Here is a 10,329-nt window from a genome sequence, read left to right as displayed (position 1 = left end):
AAGAACAGAACAGAAGGAAGAGTGAGGATGGAAATGACAGAATAATTGTAACATTTTCATGGTCAGGGCTGGGCTATGTAGATCATTTTATAAAGAACTAGCAAATACGTTGCCCCTTTTAGAACAGACAAGAGCATATTATAAATTCTGTATATAGCTCTACAGAGCAGACCATGCACAGTCCACACGGGCTTCGCTGCTTAACTGCAGACAGGAAACAGGAACTTTATTCAGGGAAAAGACATAGAGCATACCATGGATGCAGCTGCAAACTTATAAACACTGCCATCTACTGACAGATGTAGTTGTTGCACAAAATACAAATGGACATTGTATTCCAACACAAACAATGTTGAAAACTCAACAGGAAAGGGGTGCGGAGAGTATGAGAGCAGGCAGAATGTACAGGAAAGAAGTTCAGAGAAAATTACAGTGGGCAGTATGTGCACGGGGCCAGTATTAGCCCCTGTACACATGGTCAGACATTCTGTCAACCAAATCCGTTGGATTTTGTCCGACGGATTTTGTCTGACGGATTGTGTCCGAAACTGTTGCATACACACGGTCGGACCAAGTTGTCGGAAAATCTGATCGTTCAGAATGTGATGACGTTATTTTGTTACGACAGGACTACGTTCATGCTAGTAGCCAATAGCTTTGGTATAGGAATTTGATCTAAGCATGCGTGGCACTTTGTCCGATCAAAATTCTCTATACATGATCGGAGTATGTCCGATCGGACCAGTTTGTCGGAAAATATTTCCAACAAGTTGGAAAATTGGGTCAGACGGAAACAGTCCGATGCATACCACACACAGTCGGATTATCCGACAAAATGGTCCGATAGGAAACATTCCATCAGAATCTCAGATCGTGTGTACAAGGGCTTAGGGTATCCAATGTAATGAAGCACTAGTAAAATGGCTACAGAGCAGTAAAGGCACAAAACTTGGGGTAACAGGGGCAATGCAGTTCCTAATAGTGTGCTGGTTCAGTCCTTATGGCACAGGTGGAAATAGCAGTGTAGATAAGCCAGCTTGATCTGGAATGTCCTGGCACTAGAATACATCATTAGAGCAGTATATCTTCAGGCACAGTGGTCACAATACAGACAAGGCCCACTTTAACAGGACAGCATCTGCTGGAGAGTTGGTGACTGACAGGGTAGGAGGTGCTGGCAGCAATAGAGCAAGTAGGAACATCTACAGTGGCCATTCTGGAGACCTCTGTTTTGAGGGTGTAATGCACTATCCCTACTCTTGCCCTCCCTGCACTGGAACCTTTGTGGGTTCCTATCCCTACACTATCCACTTACAGAATGCACGCCAAACCCCTGCAGGGTACTCTATTTAAAAGGGCTGCCCCGGGGGCGTGGCTTGGCAATGGCCGAGTGAAGAAATGTTTAGACGGAGCTCCCGGCCTAACCCGACCATCTGCGGCCCTAATGCAACCCTTTAGATCTTTGGGCACGGCATGAACACCCCCAGCCGCTATAAGACTCGCTCGACCTCCAGAGGGACCGGAACCCAGACCTCCCAGCCCAGTATCCAGAGCTTCTTTGGTGGCCCGGAGCGGCGACCTGCGGGCGACACGGTTGCCGTACCGCACAAGACGCACATGGCACAGGCCCCAGAATCGCATACTGCATTGGCCTCTCGGGGGGCACAGGACAGCTCCACCGAGACCCCAGCGGCACTTTATTCAGGCATGCCGGACCCCGCACACACCCAGCTGGATGCTGACCTCCGCACCATGCTCCGGGCGCTCCCTACGAGAGCCGACATAGAGGCCCTGACGACCAGAGCGGACATAGAATCGCTCATCCAGAGGATAGAGGATGCGCACAGCAGGGACATCCAGGAGGTGAGGACGGAGCTCCGCACGGTTGCGGATCGAGTGACCTCTGGGGAAACCCGTACATCAGAACTGGAGACCAGGCTTCAGGCCCTGGAGCGGGCATGGGATTCGCAGGAGCTGGTCGGCCAGGAGATGCAGTTACACTTGGAAGAGATGGAGGACCGCAGCCGCCGCAACAATCTGCGGCTGCGGGGGATTCCTGAGGCCACGGGACCGGAAGATTTGGCGGCGACGGTAACTGCAATATTCCAGGGACTCCTAGACCCCCCGCCGCCGTCCCTTGAAATTGACCGGGTTCACCGTACCCTGGGACCCAGATCGACGGACCCCTCTAGACCGCGGGACGTGCTGTGCCGCCTGCACCATTTCACCCAGAAGGAGGCGATTATACGCAAGGCATGGGATTCGGGGGAGGTCGAGTTCGACGGGGCCGACATACAGATTCTACCGGACCTGTCCAGGGCAACGCTGCAGAGAAGAGCGAAGCTGAAGCCGGCATTGGAGGCGGCAAGGAGACATGGCTTTACCTACCGCTGGGGTTACGCCCTGGCGGTCACTTTCCATAAAGCACAGACCTCCTTCACTCTACGATCACCTGCAGATCTGCCGGAATTTTTCACTTGTATTGGAGCGGCTCCGGTGCCGGTCCCTAACTGGCTATTGAGGCTCCCCAGGGGCCCAGGGAGCTCTAACCAGGCTGTGGGCAGACCCCCTCAGCCCCCACGCACACAGAGGTCCAGGGGTCGATCCCGCACCATCGCCAATGTGGAGTCACGTGAGTCTTAAAGGTCACTACTGTTTTTCTTGACCGCACTGTTCATGGCATATAGACAGAATGCTTTTTTCTATTACTGTTCTGGGTGTTGTCCTCCCCTCCTCGCCATGCGTCCTGCGGCCGACTCAGACTTTTGTTGATCGGTTGTTTTGCCGGAAGTGCCGGAGCCGCCGCAGCGACACGACACTCGGTGCCCCTGTGTCCCCGTCCCCCCGGCTTGACACACTCTAGCATTTTTTCTGGCTGGACCCTGCCCCCCCTTCCTGATCTGCTATAGTCCTGAGATGCTGAGAGGGGCGCCCCTGAGAGCCGTGGACATACTCTACTCTACCTCGGGCCCGGACTTCTTCCCAACACTGCCGACGCGACTTGGGGTTTGGCCCCGCACTCCGTTATGCAACACAATGCCCTCCCTGCAGGTAACGAAAGGAGCCCCACTGTTGGCGAGGTTCGAGAGTCATCCTGACCCTCCTGCAGTTTCTGACAACCAGAGTCACCGAGACACTCAGCCTGAACGCTTCTTGCATCATCGGCCACATTACCCCACGACTTGGAAGGACATCCACCACAGGACCTGTTGCTGCCCTCCTGAGGGAAGGGCCCCGCATACCGGCACGTACACCGGACACGTAGGTGCTGACGGGGAGCGGGGATCACACCCTTGGCGAACACGCATGTGGGGGCGGGACCCTAAACCCACGATACGGCTGACCCCATCGGGACATTGAGGGGGAGGGTGCCGCTGGGACAGTGGATCTCCGCCTGGGGGGACGCGGCCCCTGGGGTGCACCTGGGGGTGGGAACGGGCTGGGTGGGGGAAGTGATTGACACTGTTCTAAAGACGTTACCTGGTGATGCCAGGGGTGACGGCACCGTGGATCACCCTTCCCGGCCCCGCCTCACCCTGGGGTGGCATGTGGGTACTGCTGGGTGGGAGATGCGCTGGCGGGGCGGGGGGAGGCCAATTTGCGGGGAGACACACTCTGCTTCCGTTGACTCATTTTATGCATTCTGCTATATTTGCTATAATTGTTATGTTGATTATGTTTATGTTCATATTTAACACTATAAGATACCTAGCAGCTAAGCAGGGGAAATAAAAAGTGATAACCCACATGCTATGGTACTGTATATCTTACACTGCACGTGCCTGTCTAACATGCTCCACTGACCACACATTGATGGCCCACACCTATTGAATTTAGACAGGGTCTGCGTGGTCGGGAAGGGTCTGGGAGACTCCCAAAGGCCTTTGCCACACACACCCCCACTTAGGTCGGCGCTCGTTGCCCAGTTTCTCTGGGGAGTGCCATAGCATATACATTGCTACCAGTTTAGTCTATCGGTCTAACTGGTGGGCGACTGTTGCGGGCACCCAGCCTGCGAGAGTGCGCCTACGCCATCTTAGACCTGATACTTTCTAGAGGATTCTGTTCCTCACTCCTCTATTTTCTACCCCCTCCAAACTCTTGTATTGACCTCTCCTACCCTCTTCCCTTCCCCACCTTCCCCCCCCCCCCGCCCACCTGTTATCTAGTTGCCCCACTCCCCTCTAAATCATGGAAGCTATAAACATTGTTACGTTAAATGCGAAGGGACTGAACGTCCCAGAAAAAAGGAGAATGCTACTTAACGACGTGAGGCGCTTAAGGGCAGATATTGTCCTTCTGCAAGAGACGCACTTCCGAGATAATACCCTACCGATTCTCAAAAACAAATACTACCCAACGGTATACCACTCGACATATACAGAGGCCAAATCCCGGGGGGTGTCCATTTTGATATCAGCGAAAATTCCCTGGACCCTGGCAGCAGTACAAACGGACCCGATGGGTAGATTTTTATTCCTCAAGGGCCGGATTGGAGAGGTGGAGGTGACCATTGCGAACCTCTACGCACCAAACACCCAGCAGGACGCTTTTATTAAAAAGCATCTTTCTGCTCTACGGAGATTTGCTGTGGGACAACTCATTGTGGGTGGAGATCTCAATATTCCCTTAATCCCGAAGGAAGACACATCCACAGGCCGCTCCTCCATTTCCGAGCAAGCGCGTAGATCCATTCACCAAGCCCTCCATGCAGCGCAGCTGTTAGACACCTGTCGCCTCTTCCACCCTGGAGAACGGGACTACATGTTCTTCTCGCGTCCCCACAACATATACTCCCGAATTGACTACATCCTACTACCACATAACCAACTCCAGGCGGTGAACCACACCTCTATAGGGTCCATCACATGGTCGGACCATGCCCCGGTTATCCTACGCTATAACCTGACTGACCACCACAGACGCCAAAGGAAGTCGTGGCGGCTCAACGAAAGCCTCCTGCAGGACCCCGACACCCTTGCAGACGTGACGAGAGAAATCTCTGACTACTTCAACACTAATGGCGGACCCGACAGCGACGAGGGCCTGATTTGGGAGGCCCATAAAGCGGTAATACGCAGGGTACTTATTAAACACGGTGCAAGGCTCAAACGACAGAGGACAGCCCAACTGACCTCACTACTTAGCAGACTCCAAACCCTAGAATCCAGCCACAAACAAACCCCGACAGACTCTTTGGGGGGGGACTCGACGCATTACGCGAGCAAGTCACTGACTTACTTAGCTTTAAAGCAAAGACGGCCCTACAAATCTCACGCAAGAAGATCTACGAATCGGGAAATAAATGCGGCAGACTACTTGCCCAATCCTTACGTGACCAGAGGACAGCCTCTTACATACCGTCCGTACAATCCTCGACCAGACAAAAGGTAGCCCTACCACAGCAAATAACACAGGAGTTTAAATCTTATTATGAATCACTCTACAATTTGAATAGCTCACCTCCGCCACCTGAACACATACTTGACTACATTGTCACTTCCCGCATGCCCACTCTCCCCACCGAATCGCGTGCACTATTAGAGGCTCCCATTACGGTAACCGAATTACAAACGGCGATTAAGAACACCAAAATAAGTAAAGCCCCTGGGCCTGATGGACTCACACTCCAATACTATAGGGTTCTGTTTCCGGCGCTGAGCCGTCATCTGGTTAAGATGCTCAACGGCCTCACAGAGGGAGGCAACTTACACGCCACCACTCTACAAACCCACATTTCAGTTATACCGAAGGAGGGTAAGGACCCATCCAACTGCGGAAGCTATAGACCCATATCCCTTCTCAATACAGACCTTAAATTGTTCACCAAAATAATAGCTACCAGATTACAGGTCCATTTGCCCCAACTGATACATCTGGACCAAGTAGGTTTTGTGCCCACAAGAGAGGCAAGGGACAACACCACCAAAGTCCTGAACCTGCTCTATTCGGTCACCCGCACCAAAACACCCTGCGTTTTCTTAAGCACAGATGCTGAGAAAGCATTTGACCGTGTGAGTTGGGCGTTTATGTTTGCCACGTTGAGACATATAGGCCTAGGTGACAATATGTTACATTGGATATCCGCAACGTACAAGACCCCGTCGGCTAGAGTTAGGGCCAACGGTGTACTCTCAGACCCATTTCCGATCACTAACGGGACGAGGCAGGGCTGCCCGTTATCTCCTCTCCTGTTTGCCCTATCCCTAGAACCGTTCCTTTGTCATATACGATCCAATCCCAACATTTCGGGCGTGCAGGTCCGTCGGACCCAACACAAGGTTTCCGCCTATGCGGATGACCTTATGTTTACACTCACCACCCCTGCGATCTCCCTCCCCAACCTCCTGCAGGAATTTAACACGTACGGAGCTATCTCCAACTTAAAAATTAATTTTGCCAAATCGGAAGCCATGGGACTGGAGATCCCGCCTGCCCAGCTTGCCCACCTACAATCTATCTTCAAATTGAAATGGACAACAACCGCCCTGAAGTATTTAGGTACAAAAATACCCTGCAAGTTCGCGAGACTATACGAACTTAATTTCCCGCCCCTCCTGAACACGATTAGATTGCTGCTGACCAAATGGAACACGGGACTACACTCGTGGATAGGCTGCTGCAATATATTAAAAATGATGATTCTCCCAAAATTCCTGTACCTTATGCAGGCCCTACCCATTCACATACCGACGTCCTACTTTAAACAGGTACAAACTACGCTCACGGAATTTGTCTGGGCTAAGAAAAGGGCGCGACTCTCACACAAACTCTTAGTCCTCCCCAAACACCATGGCGGACTTGCGCTGCCAGACATCCGCACGTATTATCGAGCAACACACCTAGGGAGACTCATAGACTGGACCCGGCATACTGAGTCCAAGCTCTGGACACAACTAGAACAACACCAAAGTGAGATCCCCCTTAACAGAGCCCCTTGGTGCCACGCGTCCTTACCCGCAGAAGTCAAGAGACACCCACTGATTGGCAACACATTGCAAATTTGCGCCCGCCTTATAACAGAGAACTCCTTATCGTCTTCTGACTCGCCCCTTTTCCCCATTTTGGGGAACCCCAATTTTTTGCCGGGAATACACGATCCGGTATTCCGGAGACTGGCAAACAGGGGTTTATTTCAATCCTCACACTTTGGTACTGGAGGCAGATGGTACACAATAGCAGAACTCTCGGGCTCGCCAACTAGGCCACTTTCTCCACTCGCTGAAACCCCCGCCCGCAGGAAATTCCTCCCTCACGTTACTGGAGGAATTGTGTAATGCCACGGGCGTCGTACCACACACACTCTCTCAAGCCTACACTTTACTGAATGTGCCAAAAGCTGACTTCGTGCCCCCAGGCCTACTTAGATGGGAGTCGGAACTAAATTGTCGCTTCAATACTGCGAAGAGACAACGGATACTCAAATTTACACATAAATCCTCTATCTGTACCAAGATTCAGGAGACCAACTATAAAATTCTTTCACGATGGTACAGAACCCCTGAATTGCTTCATAAATTTTTTCCGGTGGTGTCGGACAGGTGCTGGCGATGCCGGGCAGATAAGGGTACATTGTTACACATTTTCTGGTCATGTCCCGATTTGCGCAATTTCTGGACAGTGGTCCGGGAGGTCACCCAGAAATTTACTGAACGTAGGATACCGGAAGACCCCGCATTTTTCTTACTACACGCCTCTGACGCCCCGGAAAAAACATACAAAAAATCTCGGATTAGACACCTACTGGACGCCGCTAAAGCCTATATACCGCTACAGTGGAAGTCCACACGGCCCCCGACGATAGCCTCATGGATAGCTAGAGTGGAAGACATAAGACGGATGGAGGATTTAATCCTCACCGCGCAACATAGACAGGAAACGTTCTCGAGAACCTGACAGATGTGGATTACCTTTATCTACAGATGCTGAAGGGAACCGCATCATATGAGGGGGGTCGCACTCCCCCTTCATGTGTTCCCCCTCCAACCTTAACCCCAACCTGAGTATCATTAATATAGCTACCCTTATCTACAGGGGGAAAGATAAAAACCCCCTGCAGCTATGTCCTTTCTAATCACCACAGTGACGTAACCACATCTTTCACGCACCCACCCTCCCTCCAACCGGCCTCCTGCCGCCCCCCCCACCCCCCTCCCTCTTACTGTACCTATCTCTTGCCTTCTTTTTGTCACCCTTTATAGCTACCCCCCCCCCCCCCTATAAGGGGAGCTACTTTTCCCCTCCCACTATAAAGAACAAAAAACGAAGGAGCTGGACTCGTAACTTCGACAACTCACACTGAATTATTACTACACACAATTGCCCTTGAAAGAGACAGAGGGCCCTGAACCGGCTCTGACCAATCAGTGACACCTGAACCAACGGAACCAAACTGCATTAGATAAGATCACGAGGGAGTAGACGATAACCCAAACCTGCCATATTTTGGCCCCTCCTATCCTGTCACATGTTACGGTAATATTCAGTGACATCACAACGTGACCTGTTGGTCTCTGTATTTTCTGCATAAGGTGTTTATTTTCTGTCTCATGTACTGTGTGTATTTTTGTATTCTGTAGACCCGTTTGGGTCCTGTTCCGGTTATAAATAAAAAATTTAAAAACAGGGTAGGAGGTGCTGGCAGCAATAGAGCAAGTAGTAACATCTACAGTGGCCATTCTGGAGACCTGTGTTTTGAGGGTGTAATGCACTATCCCTACTCTTGCCCTCCCTGCACTGGAACTTTTGTGGGTTCCTATCCCTACACTATCCACTCACAGAATGTGCGCCAAACCCCTGCAGGGTACTCTATTTAAAAGGGCTGCCCCAAGCAAGATGGCTGCAGAAGGTCATCAGGGATTGCAGTGTCCAATTGGACAATTCTGTTGTTTACTTTTCTATTTTTTTTTGTATCTATTCTTTTCTATTGTATTAGAAGTCTAATTTATTCTATTTGAAATATTAATTTCAGAAGATGGTTATATTCTTTGTATTTTATTCAATTTTATTCAAACAAAGTCTAGGGTAGCTCTGGTGAACATCTAGAAGGATCCCAGACCTCAGGACAAAGAGCCACCCCACTAAAATTGCAGTACTGTGGTAGTAATTAGGGGGGTGCTCCCCACAGTAGCTGGGTCTTCTGGAGAAGCCGTGCGCTATTAGGCTCTGGCCTGGTTATCCGCACACCGATTCTGACAATGGAGAGGCTCTCAGCTGATTGCAAATCAGTTGCCATCTACCTCATCAGATAAGGCCTTTCTGAGCTGCATAGAGCAGGAAGCAAGGAACCTTATCTCTCTTGGGAACAAGTTGTGGGTAGGCCACCTCCTGGGCCACACAATGTTCTTTACAATTTAAACTTTTATTCGTTTTGAGAAATATAACTTTGTTTCACTTTCCAACAGGAGGCTTTGTGATCTTTTAATGCACCCCCTCCCCCCATCTTCCTCCAGATCAGGAAGCTTTGTAGTCTGTGAATGGATTCCATACTTCCGTGCAAGAATAAAAGTGTAAATTGTAAAGAATAGCCAGTCCTCCAGCAGGTAGCACACAGCACTATATTTAACTATTTGTTACCCAGGTGATTTTAAATAAACTTTCTTTCCTTGGAGTTCTCCTTTAAAGGGGCCTGATCCTGCATCTGAGCATCAGGAGTAAAGGGGCGCCCCGCTACACATATAATCTTTTTTTTTTTATCAGATTATTTAGATACAGCAGATCAGGAATTGCACTCAGTATACAGACATGTTGTCACGGCTTTGTGGGAATTCCTCGACAGTACGTCTCGGTACACAAAGATTAATGAATGAAAATACCACTAGAGGGCTCCGCAGATGTGAAAACATCTTGACGAGAAAATTTGGAGAAGGGAAAGTAAAACAGCTCAGGAAGATCCCAGATTCACTTCTATGATATCTAGCAATGGGTTCCCTCTGGGTGTATAAGAGCGGAGCGGAGAAGATGGAGCTCAGAACACTGCAAGGACCAAACAGGACCAGAATCCTGAGGACACTGCAAAGACCAAAGAGAAAAAGGACAAAGTCTACAGAGCAATCCAAAAGACACAGGTAAGAGCCATCCTCCCGACTCCACTACATCTTCTTGTTTATATACAGTAGCGGCCAAAGGTTTTGAGAATGACACAAATATTTGTTTTCACAAAGTCTGCTGCTTCAGTGTTTTTAGATCTTTTTGTCAGATGTTACTATGATATACGGAAGTATAATTACAAGCATTTCATAAGTGTCAAAGGCTTTTATTGACAATTACATGAAGTTTATGCAAAGAGTCAATATTTGCAGTGTTGACCCTTCTTTTTGAAGACCTCGG

This window comes from Lithobates pipiens, unplaced genomic scaffold, assembly GCF_037356315.1.
Source record: "Lithobates pipiens isolate NorthernLeopardFrog02 unplaced genomic scaffold, aLitPip1_a1.2 Scaffold_28, whole genome shotgun sequence".
Lineage (NCBI taxonomy): Eukaryota > Metazoa > Chordata > Amphibia > Anura > Ranidae > Lithobates > Lithobates pipiens.
The sequence above is the reverse complement of the archived record's forward strand: the minus strand, read 5'-3'. Positions refer to the sequence as shown.